Source organism: Haliotis asinina, chromosome 2, assembly GCF_037392515.1.
Source record: "Haliotis asinina isolate JCU_RB_2024 chromosome 2, JCU_Hal_asi_v2, whole genome shotgun sequence".
NCBI classification, from domain to species: Eukaryota; Metazoa; Mollusca; class Gastropoda; order Lepetellida; family Haliotidae; genus Haliotis; species Haliotis asinina.
The window spans coordinates 74,062,393-74,088,273 of record NC_090281.1 but is presented as its reverse complement, the minus strand read 5'-3'; the positions used below and the strand labels follow the sequence as shown (position 1 = coordinate 74,088,273).

Genomic DNA, 25,881 nt, shown 5'->3' with positions numbered 1-25,881 from the left:
GATTTCAAGTCAAGTTTATAGGTGACGTGTTCTTTCATTTCAGCATTGCTGTTAAGGGGTGTGAGAAACTCTCCGATTTGTTGTAGACTAAAATTGCAGGGGATCTGGTTCATGCATCCTCTAGTATTGGGAGATCGCGAAACGCCTGTTTGCAGAGGCGCACAGCCAAAACGTTTGTTTGAAACCCGCGAAAGACTGTCCATTATACATGCGTATTATTAGTGTTGTCCCGTTAGATATGTTTCCAATGGCATTCCAACAAACAACGTTTCTCTCAACACCATATCGGTAACCATATGTGTCTTGACTGATGTCTACTACTCCACAGCACACGAGAAACATCAAGTACATTCATTTTCACCAGCTCCTGTATCAGTAACAGACTTTGTGGCTTACATACCGCACGGTACACCTGTAGTGCTGCTGAATGCGCCGTAAAACATACACATGCTCGTGATATAGTCAGAATTGTTTATTCGAAACTGCTTTTAACTGATAATAGTATTTCTTTTGGATACAGAGAGGTTTGTTTTCGTTTCTATCATATCAGGTGAACACTCGTTTACCAATATTGCGTCCTTAAAGACACATTGTCCCCCACTGTAAGAGGCAGAGAGGCCGTCAAAGTCACATATATTTCATAAGAATCAGCTACCTCAGCGCCAGCACACAAAGGCAGGGGTCTGACCTTCGAAGCGTCCGCAGCTGTGACGGTTACATTTTAGACGCTTTATTCCACATTGCGCTAGAGAATAAAAGTTGTTTTTGATATCGCTGTTCTAACGGTGACATTTCAGGGGGCTAAAATGCAAAAAAACTTCAAAATCAATAGTATCGTTGCCACGGTGAAGAATATCTGCTCATTGGCTGCCTGGTTGTACCTACTTTCGGTTGAGAAGGATGGCCAATCTACGACCTACGTGTTCAAGTACAAGGTAAATGAGAATGTCATCCTGAGATTGGTGAATAAAAAGGAGGCATGGAGTTATGTACTGGCGAACGCGCATTACGACCCCCTCGGGGAGGGATAGCCTTCTTGTTAAAGCATTTAATTGTCACAACGAAGGACTTGGTTCAATTCCTCTCATGGGTGTAAAGTCTGAAGCCCATTTCTAGCGTCCCCGAGGTGATATTACTGGAATATTGCTGAAAGCGACGTAAACTTAAACTCACACCGGAAGTGTCATCACACCGGAAGTGCATATAATGCTGTAAATTGGCGATTGACTGCACATTACTGTCTGTCTGTACTCTTCACTTTGCCGAAACGGGCATGTGCTTTTTTCTGAAAATCGACCGTCATGCGATGTTCTGATTAGGATATTTGGCAAGAGTATAGATTACGATACGAGTGGTAATAAAATACAAGTATAATTGTGACGTGTATTCTACAGTATACGAACCCCTTTCAGCGAATAGCTGTCATCACTAATTGATGTCCACCTCTTGTGTAGGAAATTGTAGCGTTCAGAATAACCTGGGTTTTTTTTTTCAGCTTTCGCCTTTCGTATTATTTTGCATATTTTATGAAATGCGTTAATGGCATCAGCACTTCTCAATTATCGTTACATAATCAATGTACATATATGGTTGAAGTTTAGTAACATATGCGTGTTTGGCATCTTTACACCTATACCATATTAAAGATTTATAATTTTGAATTAATTTAAGAAGGAAATGTAGCAGATTATTGTTTAACCTTCAAACTAAAGACTCATAAGAACCAACACAGACTTGTCATTGGACCATATGTTTATATATAGCAGTTTAGAAAATTGAAAGCAGTTTAAAAGTCAGTCAAAGATGTTTAATCAGTTCTGCTTGATTGTTCATTAGAGAGAATTTCCTCTTACAAAGATTTATTTACTAGGTGTATTGCCCCGTTTGTGACGAATATATTTCCATTGTTTTCACGAAAGGAAGTAAAAAAATGTGATGAAAACACAGTTTTCCAAAACAGGTGGTTAGTATGATCTTGATTATCAGTGCCACATTCGTTATATGTAGGCGGTCATGGTGTGCTCCAAACCTCGGCGTGAGAGTGTCCGTCTGGAATCGTAGGCTGTTTAGTACTGAGGGCGGACAGATAAGATAGGAGGTGTTCTATATAAACCAAGCACCAATACTGCACGCCAGTTCCAAGCACAGGGTCAAGCCAGCTGCACAAAACACGACAACGTCAACGAAGAAGATAAGAGACAAGTTGAAATTCTACAGGACAAAGTCCTACAGCAACTGGGTATACCTGGCACAGCAGGGGACGTTAAATCATTATGATGATACCCTTAGTAAAACATTTTCGGCAGCTGGTTTTTAAACATTTTTTCTATTGTGTGATTGTCGATATTTCTGTATTGAATTTTTGTTGTGGTTATACTACACCAATTAGAACATGTTATATTCTTTTCTGTTGCATCTTAGTTTGTCACGTTCATATCACTATGAATTTTGATTTTGCAATATTGTTTGGGTGCGTTTACGGAAATATTCCACCCTCTGATCCCCCTGAATCACTGTAATCTGTGTTTTTATGTAGAATAAATGTTACGAAAATTCTAACAATAGCGACGACAGATCAGACAAATTAACTCCAACAGGTGCATGATTAAATTAGGCAATATGGTATTTCTATTTAATGTTTTGCTTATTCTTGTTCCGTCACTCTGTTCAACCGGAAGCTGGCAAGGGTAATGGAGGCAAAGAACGATCTGAATACCACGAGTGGCGTTCACAATGTTGCATAAAACATATTTCACGTGAGTAATTATTATACATGGAGCAGGAAATGTGAGAGCACAACCAATTGAGGAAATAGGAGTGTACCCTTGATGGTGGCGATATTTTATTTTGATATGAACAATTATTTTTGATCCGAAGCGAGGAAAGTACGCTTGCTCTTCATCATTATTTTTCTTTTGCAAGCTGATCTTTCACTTGAATTTGTGTTAATATATAAACTCATTTGTTTCATAATAGGACAGTGTTACCTGTTTTCCACTTAAACACACGCACACACACACGCACACACACACACATGTTCCAAACATGAAAAACACAGTATATTAAATGAACTGCGTCATATTGTTGAGATCACGACGCACAATATATTTTTCCAATTTTTCCGATCTTATTGAATACCTGAAAAAATCGGTCAAGTGTTTATCTTTTAGTAAGTTCATTATTGGCCAGTTTGTGTCTGAAAATGTTGTTAGGGAGAGTAATTTACAATCACATCTTTCAGTCTGAATCGTAATGTCAGTGCGCTACTTCCAGCAATAGTCACTATGTCCTCTGGGCAGATGTATGTGCGTCGTGATTGGGTGAAGGTCTACAGTTCTATCTGGCTGTCCGAAGTGGTTCACCGATGATGATCAACGCTCATATTATCAACCAGTGTTTTGTCAGGATGTGTTCTGATGAAACACCTGCGCTGCGTCATTGAAGTGAATAATACTGGAATATAATCATCGGAAATGTACAGTTTCTTTATCTGTGCACCTTGCAGCACCTTCCTGATCCTTGCCCCTAAGACCATCAGCCCTTCGACAACCCTGCGTCTGGAGGTCAACGCCCTGAATGCCAGTCAGGACCTCACTGTAACAGCACGTGTACAGACCCAAGAGTGGAACAACTATCCCTATGAACACTATGAACGTATCTACGTGGACCATGCCAATAACACAAACACAATCCTCGGAGGTAGGCCACGCCATGAATCATCCATAAATATTTCATGATTGGCAGTTTAGATTAGAAACTTAGATCGTTAGTGGCTGTAGCGTCAAAAGGAGGTACCGTACCGTAAAATATTGCCTACTTGATAGGCTACGTAAGTCCCAACACAGGCAAACTTTCGCGCAAGTGGGTTGCGCAGCATGAAGAAAATGACCAGTCTTATTACATGCGAGCGAAGCGACCAAAGGTTGACAACGATATTCCTCGCTTTGGTTCGGAGAATATTTCTTCACTTGGTTATGCTCTCACATTACCAACCCCATGTTGAACAATTACTCACGTGAAATATTCATTATTCAACATTTTATGCGCAGTTCGTGGCGTATCAGCCCGTTCCTCGCCTCCATTACCCCTGCCAGCTTCCGTTTCAAGGAAGGAACAGGAGGGTATTATTCCATATGGAATACTTACATTTACCTCCCCTGCTTCATTCGCCCACTACGTCAGAAGTGTTTTTATGTAGAATAAATTATTTTTGATCCGAAGCGAGGAAAGTACGTTGCCAACCTTTGCTCGCTTCGCTCGCACATACGAAGACTTGTCATATTCTCTACGCTACGCAACCCTATCTGCGCTACAGTTATCCTGTGGTCCCAAACACTCATTGTCAATTAAAGGATACCACTCTAGTCTTAAACTATAAGATATATGTTATTTGAATTTGTGACTAGATTGTCTAAACTTCGTAACGGCTGAAAGGATGGTGTAAATCCAGCTAGGGGCAATGCAATATGAAATGAAATATCAAGTACGCCAGGCAATGTATGCATCGTGCAGTGGAACATACATACACACACACACACACACACACACACACACACACACACACACACACACACACACACACACATACATACATACATACATACATACATACATACATACATACATACATACAAAAAGTAATAAATTGATAGACGTTTCATTTATCGAATCTGTAGCAGTGTAATTCTCGGAGTGTATTCAGATGATTGGAGTGGGTATGTGTTTGAGCCACTTGCGATATATTCCAGCAATATCAAATGGAGGACGCAATAAATGGGCTTCAGTCACTGTACAATGGAACCCGGGTCTTCGGCGTGATGACCGGAGACTTTATAACCACTACCCCGACTGTTTACAAACTGTTGTAATAAAGCATTCACTTTTGGTACTTTTAGGAGATGCCGGTTTCGTCAATGTCAAAGTGAGTTATTTGTGAGTTGTCCGATAAAGGTTATATTCAAGTCCTCAGTAAAACTTTCAAAAGGTTTTGTGGTAGACATGTGGAGGAAATCTCACAATTCGACAAATCAGTGAGAAAACACTGTTCGTTGCAATTATCTACTATAACATGTTACATACGTTTCCGGTCTTTTTCGGGAGCTTGTGCATGTATTTTTGACACCGGTGGGCAGGATACGCTCACGTTGTCTAACAACTAATAATAATTATTTTGATAGTCATGTATCAACACATGATAATGATATAGCCCGATTTCATGTAGATGTGAAAAGAGGTTTAGGCTTCATCTGTAACATAAGATTACACATAAGCATGGTGTTTGTTCACATAATGAACTCTGAGGTTGCTTTCGGGTATAAACATTTTGCAACAAAGGCATTCACATTGCGTAGTTGTTTGCAAAAGATTTGTAACTACACCTTGAAAGTTCACTACGCTGTCTACACCAGCATGAGCTGATAGTAACTCAAATGATTGTACCACAGACTCCCCAGGATCTGAAGTATGACGACTACATCCTAAAGGTCGAAGTAGAAACCAGCACTGGAGAGGAACACACAAGAGAGTACTACCTGAAGTACTACAGCAAGTACCTTTCAGCCTTTATCCAGACAGACAAGGCGATATACAAGCCCGGATCCACGGGTAAGGAGTTCGCGCTTCACCTGCCTGCTTTGAAATTGTTTACAGAACCAGTCATTACGTCAGTGTTCGTGTGACAAAGTTAAAGCGATTAAATGACAGCAGGCAGAAACAGGCAGGCGCTTGTATGTTCACTGACACTGATCAGCGTGTCAAACATCAGTAACCTGTTTTTCCCTACCTGGACAACTGGGACAATTTTCCCTGTCATATTTTATTATCTCCTTTACCCTATTTCCATGGTGTTGGTTCTGATTCACCTGCGTGGTATTCGATGGTAATGTTGTCAGTCCCTATACCCAAAATGTTGCTGCTATTTCGACAGTGACCATATACTGGATCTCTGTCTCGGCCTACGCTGAAATATCATATTCATGACATATTTCATGTTTTGATACGATATTTGAAGACAATGTTACGATCTGTCCAGATTTCTGAAAAGTTGTATCCATCCACTTCTATTTTACAGTCAACTTCCGTGTATTTGCTGTGTACTCTGATCTTCTTTCATACACTGGAAACATGACAATCGAGATCTTTGTGAGTGTTCACCCTTACTCATCCTACAGTCATAGATTTTCATTTGTATTACCCATTGGGTATGTTGTGGTGGTATGGATACTACACTGACAATGAAAAGAAATGCAACTCTAGGTTTAGTCGAGATTTTATATAGAAGACATAAATGTGAACGCTAACTTTAATGAGATGTAATGTTTTTCAAAAATTGCGATTCTTCTGCTGTTCAGTGTATTTAAGAAAACAAATATATCATTGGAAATAAATCTTGCAATTGTTAGTTGAATTTGGCATGGTCTTTATTATGTACAAAGAATTATTTCCAATATAAATCATTGAAGGTAGATTTTGACTTTGATAGGCTGCTTGTACGGTGTTGGTGCTCAAAGTACAAAGGGAAGCAAATGTACATTCAATGAACAAATGTAATCAAAATTAGTTTTTTGCCAAAGTATTATTCAGCTGAATACCTGATGTACTATTTTGAAGGATTCTACATCTACTTGGTTTGTGAAATAATACACCAACACCAATTTGGCTGTATTGACTAGTCACAAGAATACGATAATTAAGTATCATGTTGATGCGATATGCATGTATCCTGTCAATGCAGGATCCCTTCAACAACAAACTGATGCTGCAGAAGGATGTGAAAGATCCAACTGGTGTCCTTCAAAGTCCTTCAAACTGAGCGCCATGCCCATCCTTGGAGATTGGAAGATCAGGGTCACAGTACCCAACGTAATTATTGGACAAGGCTTCAATGTTTTAGAAAACTTGCTTCGATCAGTTTCAGAAGTTAACATTTTATAATCAAATATACACATGCTTTCACTCTGCTGTTTCGTCAAGTCTGTGATCCTGTTATGCAAATCACATGTCATTTGCAATGTGGGGGTGTATTCAAAGACGTTATACCTGTGTATGAATAAATGTCTCTCATATACACATTTGAGATATGTAACCAAAATCATTTCTCTGTGGGGTAATGAATCTTTCCGTGTTTAAATCAGGGATAGTCTAACATTTTCTGAGTCATACCACATTATGAGCGAGGCCATGTTTGACAAGTGTGAGAAAACTTGAAAACTTACTTTCAAACCTCACCTTAACAGAGCCAGATGGAAGAAAAGAAATTTGAAGTGTCCACCTATAGTGAGTATGACTTTGATTAAAAGCTAAATAACTTTGATGTTGATGTTCTAAGTGTTAACAGTGACGGCATTCCCCTAACAACAACATGCTTGGTGAGACTGTCAATTGTAATATCTTTGTACACAAATGTTTTTTTTACTTTATATTCTTTCTTTCCTAGATCTTCCACTCTTTGAGGTTACACTGGATGTTCCCAGTTTTGCCCTGGTAACAGATCGAGACATTAAGGGCAAAGTTAATGCAAAGTATGTGAATTTAAATACTATTAGTTTCATAGTAAGATTCTCAGAAACATTTCCAAAGACGTAAAAAAACCCCATCTAATAAAGCAGAGTCCATGGTATGACTCACACCCAGTCATAGCTTATGTTTATGAATTACTTTGAAAAATAATGATGTTGCTAGATGTTCAAGCAAAGGTGAGGGGGGCACCACTGAAACACGTGTAACCTCATCTGCAGAACAAGAGTCAAATTCGTTATCAAGAAAGTAGAAGAGAAAAACACCTTTCCACATCCATAGGATGCATGTCTCTCCAGGTATACATTCGGAGAAGGGGTGTCTGGTGTCGCAGAGATTCAAGCTACGATACCTGGAGATTATTCTGGATCTTGTTCCTCTGAGCAACCGAAGATCCTCATGACTTTCCCAGTATGTAGATCGAAGTATTTTCTTTTCCAACAATGTCAATACATGTGTTTGTCTCAAATAAGAATGAAATTTAGAGAGTGTTGCTGTGATAATACTGGACGATGGTCACTTTTGTTCAAGACTTTACAAAATCACTGGAAACAAAAACATAGAATATCCTAAGACGTCTTATAAAATATGGTGCACAAAGTTGTAAGGAAGAATGCATCTTGTCTGCAGTGACGCATCCATACTAAATTTGTATTTTTATCGAATTATTTTTACTCAGCTTGATGGAGAAAGTAAGTTTACAATCCCAATGGTGGAAGTTCAGCACCTCGAATCTTATCTCAATGGTCGGAAACTGGAGATACAAGCCACTGTCACAGAGACGCTGACAGGCAAGAAACTAAGTGGTTCCTCGACTGTGACTTTCTACACCAACGCAGTCACGTTAACCTACCACGACAACAGTGATAAAAACTTCAAACCCGGCCTCGACTACACTGGCACGGTACATTGCCTCTAAAATAACTCTGTTCACAGTATAACCTTTGGTTTGGTTTTGGATTGGACAAAATAAGTAGTGCAGATTACAGAAAGGTAAATGAAACTGATCAATTATCATTTCCACACATATAGCAATGACACCGTCACAAACATATGCGTCAGCTATTCTCCTTGTTACAAAAGAAACCAGGGCTTTGCGTCTAACATTAGTTTTGTCGCTGCAACTTTTGAAACAAACTGCTGATTTTTTAAAACATTGAACAAGGTTGTCTTGTGCATAGCCCTCTTTGAAAGAGGCCTTTCCGGTCGATCTCACAATTGGTGTGGACACCAATAGACTGGAACGTCTGGAATGTGTATGGTCCAAATGTCCAAAATTGGAGGGTAAATTGATCTTTGGTACGTTCAAACCACTTCAGATGACTTATAGAGAGCTGTGTGCATTCTTCGAAACAAGTAGTCTTCAAGTATTTGCGCAGCCACTACAACTGTAGGAAGTACTGCTCAGCGGAGTCGAGGCACAAACTGAATTAGTCGGCGGGTCGCGCTTGCGGAATTCTTCCTTGCAATGCGATCGTTAGTTATGGAAGTGTCTGATGAGTGTTTTGAAGTTTCTTAATACCTTCTTTTGACAAATGTATAACCTAAGATCCCACTTGAAACCTGTGTATCTTCAATTAATATAAAACCCTAACGTCTGGTGTAACAGGACAGAAAATGGCACAGCTTCGATTAATTTATACACTTGATTGTCTGATTCCTTTCAGGTAAAAGTCTCCCTTCAAAACGGTCTGCCACTTCCGACACACCGGCAGAATGTGACCATTTACCCGTGTGTAACGTACCATGTTGCGACTCCAACTTCCAGGGGACGTATGGACTTGAAGAACAGACATTCCCAGTTCCTGAAGATGGTCTTTTGGACGTCACACTTACAATTCCAGAGGATGCTGTCTCGGTGACAATAACGATGAAGGATAAAATACTGTACATTATGTTTTTATTTGTTTTGGGTTTTTTTGTTTTTTGCATTTATTAAAAAATCTCAAATTATACTGAAGCAAACAAGTGAGACAACACATGGAAGTATACGTTTTCCTTTAATATTTTCCAGGCCTTTTTAGTGCACTGGCTTAACATTTGTGGTGTTTCCTCAGTTCTCTCCCTTCATATGTATAATTGTGGAATTTTTCTGTAAAAGTCATATTCAGAAAAAAAAAAACACCGATTGCTTTTGCACATGTAGCAAAGAAAACACCCTTCAAGGATGATTTTGGCTTAATGAAGTCCACAACAAAACACACTCATGTTTGGACTATTGGTCTTGTTGATTTTGAATAGAAAACATTGCATCCCAGTAGCAGGTCTTCAATGGTGTTTCCTCTTGTTAATCCACAGGCCTTTTATAGTGAAACGTCAACGTCATGGACGATAAAGAAAGCCTACTCCCCATCTGATTCCTTCCTTCAGCTCTACCTCCATGACACCAATGTCACGGTAAAAAAGCAGCTATAAAAGCAGCTATACGTTATCAAAAGGAGCTAACTTCACATTTTGGTTTGAGGGACCAGTAAATAACGATTCCAAAATATGTCAGTTCATCTAAATGTGAAATGTGACGTCAAATAAACATTGTGACTTTTTTCAATGCCTTCAGTCCTGTGAAAACGCCAATATCGTCATCAGGTCTACACAACCACTCGATACAGTCTGGTACGAGGTAAATATATATACTTGAAGTCTACTATCAGGGAACAGTAAAAATGATTATTGCTAAAACTAAAAATAATGATGATGCTATATATAATAATAAACTATATCCATCATACAGTATATTGTTTCCAAGAAATGGAGGGGTGGAGAACAAAAAGCAGTGTAACTTGGCCAACTCAGTGAATTCATACATGTATAATAGTCAATCATGAATCATTTTTAAGATCCTTTTTTCTTGAATTATATTCGTAAACTGCTTTTGATTTCTTAACGCGAGCGGTTATCATATTTTCCACTACAATAATCAGTTTGAAACATTTTTGTTATTTACACCAGACATATGATGCATTACTCTTTTTCACAAAAGATAGTGTCACGAAAATCAACGTACCTGTTAGTTAATGTATGTGCTAATGTATGTCATGTTGGTAATTGGTGGTGATATTGTATGCATGTCCTCTTTCCGTGAAGGTTACCTCCCTTGGGTCCATTGTTACTGCCGGACATCTCGATGGCGGTATGGAAAAGAGCGTCAACTTCATCCTTCCTGTTACTCCCCACGTGGCACCTCATGCTCGTCTCCCTGTCTACTCCATCCTGGATGATGGCGAGGTCATTGCAGACAACATAAACTTTGATGTGCAGGGACTCTTTTCCAACAAGACCATTCAATACCAGACATTGGATCTCTCTTTGGATCTCTCTCTCTCTCTCTCTCTCTCTCTCTCTCTCTCTCTCTCTCTCTCTCCTCGCACATTTACAATTCCATAGTTATTCATAAAGACATGCTCATGGTATTGATGTTGTGTTGACGTAATATCAAGGTAGGTCAAAAACTACGATACAAAACATTGACTTTTCTATTTAAAGGTAACACTCGGCTTTAGCAGGAACGAATCTCAGCCACATGAGAGCGTTGATGTGAAAGTCTCTGCTGATCCACAGTCATTTGTCAGTTTACTTGTAGTTGACCAATCAGCGATCCTCCTTTCCGGTGGAAATGACGTCACAAGTGATATGGTTAGTGCAGGTTAGCTTTATGTCTTGTATGTAACATTACATATCTCCAAGAATACAAAACATTTTGTAGTTATCTATTGGTATGCTTTCCCGATGAACATCAAACTTTCACAAGATATATTTGTTTATTTAGGTTGAGACTGATTTAAAATACTTTGACAGTCGTGGTGTGGCCAACACTTATTCGAGAGAGACAGACGCCAGTCAAGTCTTCCAGGTAGTAACCCGGAAAGATTGGTGCGTGCGTCCGTCTGTGCGTGTGTGTGTAGGAGGATGGGGGTGTATGTGTTATGGGTATATACAAATATGATTATACCAGAAAAGTCTGGTGAAACTTCCTCAAACAAATATAGAATTTGCCAACAATGGTAATGTCAAATTAAATCACAGCAATTTTTATATTTTATGATTTCAGGATGTCGAAGTTGATGTATTCACCGATGCAAATGTGCCAAAGAATCCCGGTGGAACTGCTTATGGACATATACCAGGTGCTGATTATAGTTCATATATTTTTATCTACGAGTTTACTTTGTTTTAGGGGTGGTGTGGTAGCCAAGTAGTTTAAGCGTTCGTTCGTCACGCCGAATCACTGGGTACAAAACCACACTCACTGAATACTTTGTTGTACGTGAAATGAATTTACTTTGGGTACATCTTAAATGTTTCTAATTGCATGCAGATCAAATAGGGAGCAGGGTGACAGGAAAGTCAACATAACATGGCAAACAGACACAGTCTATGAATGGTTTCATTTTCATGAAAATGTTTTGATTTTCAGCGTTCTCGCCTATCGTTGGACCAACATCGCCCACATACATTTATGCTGGAACAACTTACCCTGGCCCAACAGCTTACCCGATAGGCTACATGCCTTTTCCATCAGCAATACCGTACCCGCTACCATGGAAAGGTACCCCCCCTAGGTTACACACCCTCACCAGGAGCAACACCTCACACTGGAACAGCCTTACAACAAGAAGAGCGAGTGAGGAAATTCTTCCCAGAGACGTGGCTCTGGACAAACACTACCATTGGGTGAGCTGACACTTTAGATATTATTTAGTCATGAAAACAGAGTATTCAAAATATTTACAAACAAAACAGGAAGGAGTGAAGTGAGTGAAGGATTGACATGGGTTAATCACTTTGAATATACACTAGCATAGGTGCGATATAGAAAAAGAAATGATCATAATCACGGGATGATAATCAACATTGTAAACCAAATGTTCCTGTGTTCTGTAATCTGATTGGCGGAAAAACATGATCAAATGGTATTAGATTCCCGGAAACTGCAAGACTATTCACTGTGTATTGACACAATTGTTTTGTTGTGTCATCAACACTGGTGACGTCATTCAAATCATATCGTGACGTAAAGTTAGAATGACGCCGTCGGTTCCAAATGCATGCTTCATAACACCCGGAAATTGGCCAACACATGATGTATATCTCCTAAATGACAACTTTACTGTTATGTCAATCCATTTAGAAGGGTGTAGGTTGGAATTCGTCTTTGAGAATAAATATGGAAAACGACAACACTGTGGTTTCGTTTATCTGCTCAACCGCCTCAACCGCATTATCTCTGCTTTCGCAATTCGTTGTCTGCACTTTTTAAAAAACTGCGGTGTCATTATCCAGTTCCAATGGCATTGCAAGTATATCTGCAACAGTAGTTCCTGACACCATAACGTCATGGCTGGCTACAGCCTTCGCAGTCAACCCTGTATCCGGGCTTGGAGTTACAGAATCTGCATCAAAGGTATGTAAAAAACAGAACCACACGGACCTTAGTTAAACATGCAATGCCATTCGCACAAAAGAATACTAGTTCTGCCATAAGAGAAGCATCATTTAATTTCAGACAATGGTGCACTGATCAGTTTACCCGTGGAATTATATATTTCAGATGAAGGTTTTCCGTCCATTTTTTGTGAGCGTTTCTGTTCCAATGTCATTCGTGGTGAGCAAGTTGTTGTTCAGGCCAACGTCTTCAGCTATCTGCAGACTGATCTTGATGTAAGCGATCGGAAAATATAGAAAACTAATTCCTGATTCCCTGTAATTATGATGACAAAAAAGTACTAATTTGGAAAAAGCACATCTTCATAATCCCGTTATAAGCCATAAACTTGATGTTCATAAAAGTCAAAAAATATCTTCATCAGTGTCTGTAGGTGTCTGTAGGAATAAGTATAGTTGGAAAAGTACAATTTCCTACGAATACTGAAATGGTTTTACATATACTATTTACAATTCGTGTTGTGTTCTGTCCTTCCAAAATCTGCCATTTATTTATGATAAACAATAATGATTAACGAAAGGTCTCCAATAGGGAAAAAACCGAGAGATCTCTCACAATTATATCAAATCAGCTACCTTCGCCAGGTGGTGGTGACGATGAAAAAATCCAATGACTACGATAACATCCTATTTGATCCCACAACTCAAGGCTTTGTCTGCAGACCAAGTTAAGACGGTTCGCGTAAGTATTAAAAGACATATTTATTACGTTTGGCGTTTTTGTATAATATTGTTGTAATCCAGTGTTGACTAAATCACTCTATGATTATCCCGATTCTGATTTCTGTCTAGCATTGCAGTATTGGAGCACGGTATCGTTCATGTTTCCCCAGGTTGCATCTGGAGAATCAAAGACTGTAAACTTTCCCATCGTCCCTACAACCCTGGGACAACTTGACATCCAGATATCTGCCCGATCAACTGCTGCAGCCGATGCTGTACAGTTAAAAATCACAGTTGATGTTAGTAAAGGCAAGGTGGTTCTCCCACATGCTTCTCCCGCCCCTATGCCAAACTGAAATCCTCGCTGTCTGGTTGGGGATTTCGCCAAATCAGTAAATGGCACTTTCACCTTTCAGCCATGGTCAAGTCAGCTGGCCATGATGTAACTGGAATGATGTTTGAAAAAAACTTCTCTAATCCAAACCCACTTCCATTCGCTTTGTTTCATAACGTGTTAGGCATTGTTTTCTTTCTCTCTCCTTCCGATTCATATACGTTTCATCACACATTTTGTCGTTGACAGAAAAGCTGGTGGTGTATCCCAATAGGTACAATGTGTTAGGCCCATTTCTGGTGTCCCCCGCCTTGATATTGGTGGACAATTGCTTAAAGAGGCGTAAAACCATATTCACTCAATGAATGAACTCGCCGAAGGCATAAAATCTGGAATAACTGTATCAGTTTTCTATATCTTTCGATTTATGTATATACATATCGTTATTCATCATCGTTCAGTTTGTTGCAGTTACAACATACAATGGAGAAGAAACACTAAGGTATGTTTTGTGGTACGGCATGATTACAGTTGTTTAAGTTTTTTGTATTGCTTTATCTTTCAGCCGGAAGGTATCAGAAAGGAGACTAACTTTCCCGTCACCATCGATCTCCTGTCTGGCAACACCTACAACAAAAATCTTTCCATTCCTCTGCCAAAGTATATCGTAAGAGACTCACAAAAAGCCAGAGTCAGGGCATTTGGTACGTTGAAGCTAAGATGGTTATGCACCCTTTAATAAATACATATGGACAGCAGTGAACCGCTACCAGGGCATTATGAAAAGCGTTATCATACATTAGGGATAAGTCAAGTATATATTGTACTGTAAATGTCCCTGGTCTTCGTCTTAACTAACTTCTAAGCAGAGTTAGGAAACTACAAGTCACCTCGATATGCATCTTTGATATTCATACATAGCGCATTTGTAATTGTAGCTCGATCAGGGGTTTTACTTGCCATGCATGTATCATTTATGATATTAATTTTGGTGGAAACAAATGTATGCCACGTTCACTTTCGTACAAAACAGACTTGAGTTTGACTTTGGCGAATTCATAGGATTAACCCACCCAATACGATGACAGACGCGTTAGGACTATACACACATCTTGTGACATAAATATTACTGATGCGTATATCTTTGGCGTAAAATTATGAAACTTTGATTGTACGTTAATAGTACGTGAAGCGTGTTGTCAAAGTCCCCTGATACCCTATATGTTCAATTGTCGTATTTCCAATTATAATGTAATGATCATTACGAACAAACAAGGGTTGGAATGTTGACAATGAATTTATCCATGCACCAGTATATGTTCTCCTGAAGTCCAGTGTGAACACTAATACTTGTGTACACAGGTGACGTGGTGAGCCCCAGCCTCGATGGCCTGGACAGCCTTCTGAAGATGCCCACTGGCTGTGGAGAACAGAACATGATGGGACTAGCTCCTGATGTCTACATCTCCAACTACCTTGCCAGTGCCAAGAAATTTGACGGGAAATTTGACGGTCATTCCATTCATGGAGGAAGGTAATCGTGTTTCTGTACCTATGTTCAATTCCGTAATATGCCCCAATGGTTGCATAAGCTTGCATTATTTTGTTCAAACTATATACATATATATATATATATATATATATATATATATATATATAGATATATATAGATAGATAGATATATATATGTGTGTGTGCGTGTGTGTGTGTGTGTGTGTGTGTGTGTGTGTGTGTGTGTGTTTTAATGTTTTTAAGCTTAACCTTTTTTAAGAGATCTGTAATCAGCTGTGGTTTTGCTCAGATTTCCAGCGTGAGTTGACCTACCAACACAATGATGGCTCCTACTCCATCTGGGGAAACAGCGACTATTACGGAAGCAACAGCGGAAGGGATGTGAAATTGACGAGGATGTGTTAGATATAGGGTAGTAATTCATTTTAACTTATGGTTCTCATACTTGTTCAGTGTTTGATTTCAGGTTGACGGCATTTGTCGTGAAAACGTTTATTCAGGTTCGCAAGTACATCTACATAGATGACCGAATCATTGCCCGTGCTGCAACCTGGCTTATAGGCAAACAAAACACCAATGGTGACTTCACCGAGAAGGGATATGTGCACAGTTCAAGCATACAGGTAGGTTCAGCATACTGTAGTGGTACAATAGGGACCCTGCCCATGCAAGTGATTGATATGTAAATAATCAAACCAGTGATCGTCAGCATGAATATCTATCAATCCACTTAAGATACGATAACGTGCGTGATCCAGGTCAGCAAGTCTGACCACTCGAACCCGACCGTCTCTTTCGACAATTTTGGATGCTGAAGATCATTCTCAATCCATATCGTAATTTGCATTTGAGTTGAAGGAAAGCTGATCATGTGTCTCTTCCCTTTTGACTTCTAGGGACCCGTGAAGGTCCCGGGGTATAATAGGCCTTCAGCAACCCATGCTTGCCATAAAAGGTGACTATGCTTGTCGTAAGAGGCGACTAACGGGATCGGGTGGTCAGACTAGCTGACTTGGTTCACACATGTCATCGGTTCCCCATTGCGCATATCGATGCTCATGTTGTTGATCACTGGATTGTCTGGTCCAGACTCGATTATTTACAGACCGTCGCCATATAGCTGGAATATTGCTAAGTGCGACGTAAAACTAAACTCACTCACTTGACTTCTAGGGAGGATCTGGACATGGATGCGCCCTGACAGCATTTGTTCTGGATGCTCTGCTTGAAGTCAGAGGACTGGAAGGGGTAAATTTAATCACACTTGTTTCCTTACGAACACATGATGTTCACCATTATAGTTGCACAGTGACATTCAATTTTTCTTGCATATTTATCCAACAAATCATTCAAAGAAAATTTGAAAAAAGAAAAACAAAACAACGTACTACTTAGTACGTACTGACCTCTTAAAGAAAATAAATACTTCATTTTATTACTTTGTAATACATTACCCTCCTCACAGGTGAACGCTTTCAACCTGAATGACTCTTTGATCCGCGCCAGAGCTTTCCTTGAGTTCAACATCGTGAGATATGACGACCCATACACTGTTGCTATCGTCACCCATGCCTTAACCAAAGCAGATAGCATCTTTGCCGAAGATGCTTTCAAAAAACTTGAACATTTTTCCAATACAAAAGGTATTTGTTAACGGAAAAGTAAGGGTAAGAGAACTGCATTGTAACATGACAAGAAACGTTTTTGGATCTCAAGCATTTTAAGAAAAAAAATTCTTCAGCGTATGGTACGGCTACATCTACATTCCGAACTAGACTCGCTATTTAAATAAAATGATTACAGTGTTCTTGCACAAGCGGTTGTACGCTGTAATGGTATTTTACAAACAACTGTTTACACTGCAGACGACATGATGTTCTGGGAGAGATTCAGTCACTCTACGTCCAGCTACCGTATCACCAACACGCTGACACCATCGACATTGAGACAACAGGCTACGCTCTGAAGACATATGCTCTCAGGAAGGCCTGTCTATCATGAAATGGCTCATTTCCACCAGGAATCCCAATGGTGGCTTCGTTTCTACTCAGGTCAAGCAAGTATGATATGATGAAAGCTAAAAAAGAGACCACGACAAAAATGATTTTTCAAGAGCATATGAAATTAACACAAAAGAAAATATCTCGATTAACTTTGTTCTCTACTGGAGAATTGTCATGAATAATGCTAAATCCGATTTCCAGGATACTGTTGTTGCTCTCGACGCCCTTTCTGCATTTGCCACCGTCATCAACTCAGATTCCTTCACAATCAGCGCCGACATCAGTTCAAGGAAATTCAGCAAACATTTTGAAATCAATGCCCAAAACGCCCTTGACCTTCAAGCTACTGATGTAAGTTTCCAAATTGTTATAGCATTAACATATGATACATTATACAGTAACTTTGGTGTGTCATTGAAAATATTTTTTTGAAAAACTGTTATATATTTATCTTGCACAAACTCTATTTCAGGCCAATGATTTCACAGGTACCTTCAACGTAAGAGCCCAAGGCCATGGAGTTGGATACCTTGAGGTTGGTATCATTAGATACATTGACATTATTGTACATCATTTGCTAGCGCTGCACAGCAACCTTCCTTGCATTACGTCTGTTTGTTTTATGTACAGAATCAAGCCATCTCATATTTCCAAAGAAATATTGTTAGGGTACTGAATGTGTTTATATAAAAATGATGCTCTTATAAGTACATTGTGGCTATTAGACAGTACATAGAACGGGAATGCTGGTTTTCTACAGATTGCATCGTTCTTCAACGTGGAGAAGCCGGTAGAGGAGCAGTACTTCGATATCAGTGAGGACATTGAGATCGAGACGTTTAACATGTACACACTCAGGACCTGTGTGAGGTAACACACTGCGTGTGTCTGTGGATGATGTTACGGCTGAGAGGGCGTCCATTGCTCTACCTTGTGTTGGTTGATCTTCTTATGAGCACACTCATTCTATAATCACTGAGTTGGGTGTTGTAGTTGATTCCTTGGCATATTTAAAGTTTAGCCTCTTTATATATGACTGTTATATCCTACAGATCATTTTTTCTGTTTAGGTAGGTACATTCCTATGTATTATATCTGTGACGGCTCACTAACACATGATTCCTTGACCTCCAACAGTTACAGCAAGGCTATAACCAGCAATATGGCCGTGGTCGAGATTACAATCCCATCAGGCTTCGAACCGGACATGGAGTCAATCTATGTCACCCGCAAACTACAGCGATGTTAACTGTTGGGAAAGACTCTTGTCTTCTACTTCAACGACGTGCCTAGCAGTTATTCAACTTTCACATTTAATGAAACATTAAACAAACAATTACACAAAAGAGAAACCTGCTTTGTCGGAAACGCTACATTATAATTAGAAGTACTACGCAGAGAGTGGGGAACGTATGGCCATGAACTTCAGCAGCCTGGAAACAGAACTCTCCAGAATATAAACTAAAACTGCGAAACACCCATGAATTATTTGACTTGAAATGATATCACTTCAAATCTTCGTGTGTTTATGCATGCATGTTTTTGATGGCGAGATGGGCAGACATCTCTGATAAATATACACGTCTCCATGATTTATATCATATTTTTTACAGTTGGAAGCTAATGAAACATGCTTCAGGTTCACTGCAAGAAGAAATGGTCTGGTTGCTAAGCTGCAGGAATCCCCAATCCATGCCTTTGACTACTATGAGCCAAGTAAGTTACCATAATCTTTACATTCCCCTTCTGCTTGAATAATTACTGACAACATCCCTATGTGACATTTAAACAGAAGAAGAAGAAGAAGAAGAAGAAGAAGTGTTTATTTGTATAAAGGCCATACGACCCATAGAACAAGATGGTACAATAGTGATTTTGGTTACCAGTTTCATGAAACAACGCTAACAGGAGCAGAATAAACATGTTCTAAGTACTTGACAAAGTTATTTATGATATTAATGTCTGATGATGTACATATGCTATGGAGGGAATAATAGTATCCATGGACCGTTTTTGGAATGTAACGGCGACGCATATCCTCATAGCGTTTAGAAATATAAACAATATGAATTTCATCTTCGATACTTTTACAGTGTTTACATAACACAATGTCGTCATTGGAAGAGGCAATACTTCGTCTAGTATATTTGATACCAAGTGCACTAGATCCTGATCTGAATAACGTGAAAAGACGTTTAGATTTATTACTTATGTTCAATGATAGATATTTTTCACAGGTCAGCAGCGATTTATGTGATTTGTAAAACGACAGCGAAGGAGCATCTAGGGAAAGATGCCACTCTTGCATGGAGCAGTTGTTAATTCTTTCGGTAAACATATATAGAAACATTTTTGTATCGCCAACATCTTGGGAAATCCAAGCAGTACCAAAACCATAATGAAATAACAAATCACTGACGTGACGCGCCCATGTTGCACGTTTCCTGAATTCAACAGATAATAGGAATTGATAACATTTATATGGATATCTACTTGGATGCATTCTTAATAATCTCAGCCAGTATTTAATACATTTGACATAATAAACATTGCTTAAGGGTGTCCTCCCACATTCCCCATATGCAACAACATTAGATGATCTGTAACTAATCTGAAGTAAGAATTTGCAAAATTTTCGATGGATAATTTCAATACTTTCTCTCTTTTTAAAACCCCATATCTCGGCACCATATGTTAGAATTGGTACAATTTTTTTATCAAAGATGTACAATCCTTCTGAGGGTGACATGTCGTATCGTCTTATAAATGACTTGATCGGCCACAGTGCCTTATTAGCTTGATCGGATAATGTTTTACATGCCCTAGTCCAAATCAGTTTTGGAGTTATCATAAGTCCTAAATACTTATAAATATTGACAGTTTCCATCTGGGTACCATTATAAAACCATTTTTCATGTTTGGACAATGGGCCACCCATTTTAAAGACAATAATTTTACTTTTATCAGTATTAATATCCATGCCCCATTGGTGTGAATATATATGTAAGACGTCAAGGCGACGCTGTAATCTTACGACAGTATCGGCAATCAGAACCAGATCATCTGCAAATAAGAGAGCAATGATATTCAACATATTTTCAGAGATAAATATACCATCATCAAACTTGGTTTCTAATATCGATACAAGTTCATTGATATATAAAGAGAATAGTACAGGACTAAGAACACAGCCTTGCCGAACCCCACAGGCGCTACAAAAATATTCAGTTAATTTCTTACCGTACTCACAGATTACAGTGGCCCTGACATTAATATACATATTTTCAATCAACTTGAAAAATTTACCGTGGATCCCATTGTGCAAAAGAACATACAATAGTTTAAACCTATTCACCATATCAAAGGCCTTACGAAAATCTATGAATGCAACGTATATCTTCCCATTTTTGCGTGTTAAATATTTCTGAATGATTGTCTGGAGAATAAAGATACTGTCCACAGTCGAATGGTCAGTCTTAAATCCACCCTGATATTCTCCAATTATCTCATGAAGTTCCAAGAAGTACTCCAACCGTTTGTTTAGAACCGAAACAAAAATTTTGCTCATTACATTTAGACGAGAGATTCCCCTATAGTTATTCGGGTCAGATCTACTACCTTTCTTATATAGTGGGATGATAATACCAGCTGACCAGGAATTTGGCCAAACACCGGATGAAAGAATTTTGTTGAACAGTAATACTAAGTAAGGAACAATTATATGTTCAGAATATTTGAAAAACTCTGCGGGTATACCATCATCGCCTGGGGATTTGTTATCTTTCAGATGTCTGATAGCATCTAGTACATCCTGAACTGTAAAGTCACATGATAGAATATCATCGTCATTAATACAGTCAACACATGTATTGAAGTCATGTTTATCAATGTATGATTTGACATCTTCTGAAAAGTTGCCATCTTCTGGCAACGTCGGGTTCAGCAAGTCCTTAAAGTATGCAGCCCATGTTGATGGCGTTACACGTTCTTCCATAGCACGATTTGTGATTTCACAAGTCTCCAAAATGCTGAGCAGTCTCTAGAACAAGCTGCATCATGTATTCTTTTTGTAATCGAACGATTATAGCTATCTTTTTTGGTTTTACAGGTCTGTTTGAACTTGGATCTAATGTCTTTGTATCTATTCAAATTGTCAAATGTTGTTGTTTTTCTAAACATATTAAGTAATTTGTACTTTTCACGTTTAAGAGTCTGACACTGTTGATCAAACCATTCTGGCTGTTGATTAGAGTCAATGGTTTTGGCATGTCTACATTCCATATCTTGCCCACAGCTTTGCAGAATGCGCTGCAATATGTTTACTGCTTTATCAGTGTTGACATGTGGACTGTTCATAAAGTCCTGGAACAAATTACTTATATCAGCATTTTGCAGGTTATCAAGATATGATTGTGATTTTTCATTATTCCATTTAAATTTACATCTGTTACTACAAAGAAAATACTTATCATCGGCTGGCCTGCCAACATCGAACAGGGATGAGATTATAGTTGTGAGTGGGAGATGATCCGACTCCGTGCGAGAGACACTCTTGAAGTCCTCCACATAACGGTACAACGATGCTGACACTGCAATGTAGTCTGGTGTGCTACAACCAGTGGGGCCAACATATGTATAGTCCCCCTCGTCTGAAAATCTGCCATTCAACAGGTACCATCCAAACGTTTTGCATAAGTCTAGCAATTCTCTACCATAGTTATTTCCAACCAGATCTTTGTTTTTACGATTTGGGTACACAGGTGGGGCATCAAATTCCTCGTATGTGTCTTCGTCAAAGGGTAAAAAGTCCACACTATCATCAACGATATAGTCTAGTTCAGTGCCAGTTCTGCTATTAAAGTCGCCACAAATAATGAGGTCAGTGTCTGGGAATTCGTTTTGTATTACCGCAACATAACTTTCCAATCGCTCAACCCCATCGCTACTGTTGGGTTTTTCAGGAGTTATGTAGACACAGCCTAGTATAAGCTTTTTGCCTGACCTTATACACCGACTAGATACAAGAAACACGGCGTCTACCCACTCCTCGTGTACACGATGGAAAAAGGATGAAATATTGTCACGTATAAATATAGCGACACCACCGCTGAACCGACCGATGTTGTTTACCTTGGGGCGAACTGATTGAAATGCACAGTGACAGGCGATTAAGTTACTGAAGTCATTAGAACATTTAGCCCAAGTTTCGGTCAAACATATGATGTCATATTTAGAGATAAATTTACAAAAGTCTGGATGAATGACTTTACTATACAAGCCGTTTACGTTCCAACACAACAAGCTTATTAGTTGCAGAGAATGTGATGCATCTGGGGTGCACGTGGAGCACGAGCTTTCTGATCGGGTGTCAATATCAATGTCGATATCAGTCACAGGGTCAAGGCCACTCTGCTATAAAGCACTGTGATTTAGGTCATCATGACCTGGTGAATGTAATCCGTGTATATCTCCGGCAACTCGGACTAGAGCCCCGGAACTATCTGGCATGAACTTGACAGCATCTATAACTAGAAGTTCGCCTTTGATATAGGCTGTTTTGCCCTGGTCCCTGGCTTGTTTAAGGTGGGGTATGAGTTGTTTTCTTCTGAGTCTCGTTTTTGGAGAGAAGTCTTCAGATACTCTGAAAGTGGTGTTACCTTTCAGTTCTGCCTTAGCTTTGGTAAGGACACTGAGTTTGTCGTCTCTGGAGACGAACTTCATCATGATAGGCGGATTTCCCCCCTGTTCACGCTTTGGGCCCAACCTATGAACAGTGTCGAAAAGAATATCATCCCCGTTTTGTAGACACAATGTATCCTTCAAAAATGAATAAACTTTTCTTTTAGATTCACTCGATTCTTCATACCGTCCTTCCATTTCCATTCCAAACAAAATCAAATTATTTCTTCTGGAGTAGTTTTCACTTTTATCAAGTTTAGCCTCTAAAGCAGTGATAGTGTTTGCCTGACACATTACAATCTTCCTAAGATCTTTATTTTCGTTTTGAATTTGTTCCAACTGATTATTAAGTTTTGCACTGTTTTGGTCCACTGTATTTTTCAGGGTCGTTAGCATTTCACTCATGGACGCTATTGTCTTATTCAATGCATCAAATTGGCCAGTTAGTGTTTTCATAGACTCACTCATACTGGTCTCCGCCTCGGTGTCCGGCTGGGATCCCCTCCACCTAGTGCTGGGTCCGGGTCCCGGGTTGGGCTCGATGTCACCCGACAACAGGAGCTGCCATCTTGCGTCAAATGTAAACATTGTAGAATCCGTGCAACTCCTGTCACACGTGCGCACGTTTGAAATTTCTTGACAATAATTAAAATTGTTTGTGCTGAGCAAATGAGAGAAAATATGTCTGAGATTCACACTATGTATCATTATACTGTGACTCATCAACATAATGACAGTTAAAGTGACACCAACTGCGTACAGCCTGTAGGCGACGTCCATACCTGGGGTCCATGTTGTCTCCGCCATGTACTTGCTAACATGTTCAATTTGTCTTTGACCCATGGGCATCTTAAAACACCCAATTCTGCATCTCCAACTGTCCACGTCGATCCCCATTCTTCATTTAACGTGTTGTGCCCAAGAAAAAGGCACTACAAAGACTTGACTAAGAAAGAAGAGCGTATTTTCCTCTCCCGCGATGTCGTCGCCGTGTCTACCTTCTCAGGGGCAGGTAACCATTGAACATTTAAACAGTTGATACGTTTCATATATTTAGCGTGCTTCTTGGAAATAGAAGTTATGGAGCCCTGAGGTGATTTTTGTCAACGTCAAACAGGACTGATAGAGTGAACATAATGACTGTGTGACTCTAATGTCACTCCATCTTACAGCACACCAGGGCGTCGCGTTCTACAGTTCAAAGACACTACCTGACGCAACTGTGTGTGACATTTGCGCTAAGTGCTGCCAGATGGTAGGAGAATTAATCATGGCCGTTTATAGCTGTTGGTGTTGTCATATGGTCAGAATATAGTACTCGTTTTACTAACAGAACCAGATTTTTGAAATTATAGAAGATTTGTGGCACAAATAATTAAAGAGACTGATAATTGAAACCTCCTGGGGGATAAATAAAACATTATTTTATGTGTTAACCATGAATAACCTTGATTATTTGCCATTGCCATCATGTACATGTCGATATTTGTAATCACTTAGTCATATCGTATGCTAAAATTGTTCATATTGTCTTCCAGTCTTCATAAACAGGTTCGCATCATCAGGAAAGAGCCGGCATTGAAGCAGTTATTCAACTTATTGTAGAAATAAAAATGCAAATGTCTCCTCATCCTGACGTATTTTGGGTTGTACTCTGATATCAGCATATACATGATATATCCCATTCTCTATTAAATATCATAACACTGAAAATATACGCATAATAACACCTTCCAGCCTGTTGTTTTACGAGACAGTTCATTAAAAGGTAGGACATACTTGATTTTCAAGATCAATTATATACAAATGATGAAGCCAGGGAGGAAACAGATGGCGAAGAGAAAGTAAGGGAAAATGTGACAATATGTTCCATTCACTTGGAAATGTTTCATCTGTATGAACATATACTATTTTATCCGATATGAATTAGCATTGGTTAGTGGTATGCTCTCAAAACTCAAAACGGAATATCCTCTACTTTTACTAATGTAATATATGAACTCAGATGTATTGTTGGAAATCTCCTGTAACAGATAACATCACTTTGAAACAGAAACATCATGCCACGTGCCTCTGGGCATTCATATAAAAAGGTGCACAGATACCGATGTGATGTACATTTTATGGAACATGGAACATGAATACATAACAAATGTTTATGGATAAGAATTTCGTATTATTCATACGACGTTTCAGAGCTAATTCTTGCTCCTTCAACGTTTATCACCTGACTAAGGAGTAACAATTAGCTCTCACACGGCATATTTAGATCAATTTGAAGTAAAAGATCATATACTCAGGTTTTCAGATATGCTCAAAATGGCCGGCACGTTTTTGTTTGTATCGCAAAAAGAATGAGAATAAATTGAAAAAGTCATTAGAAAAACGATACCTGGTCGAAGTTCCCACCCAACGCATAGCGAATAACTGGACGTGACGTGTTCATTGTTGTTAAAATGAAAAAAAAATAGAAGTACCTTGACGAGGTTCCCATCCAGCGATGCAGTTACATGGCTGCCTTATTGGAGCACTCCTGAGGACACCCTTCAAAATTGTACTCCTTGAACCATTCAAAGTCTGAGGCTTTAGTGTTCACACAATCCGTCCCGCGGGTGTTACATGAGTGCGGAAGGTACATCATCTACAGGTACATGAAATCGCCACGCAACCAAAGGAAAGCAATTCCGACATATTCGGAATATACTTTGTCAGATACTCTGGCTCCAGTCATTA

General features: G+C 39.2%; 1 pseudogene; it reads left to right on the top strand.

The window, feature by feature from the left end:
* Nucleotides 1-2,013: 2,013 nt before the first annotated feature.
* LOC137272015 (CD109 antigen-like) overlaps nucleotides 2,014-25,881 on the top strand; it is a 29,837-nt pseudogene continuing 5,969 nt past the window's right edge.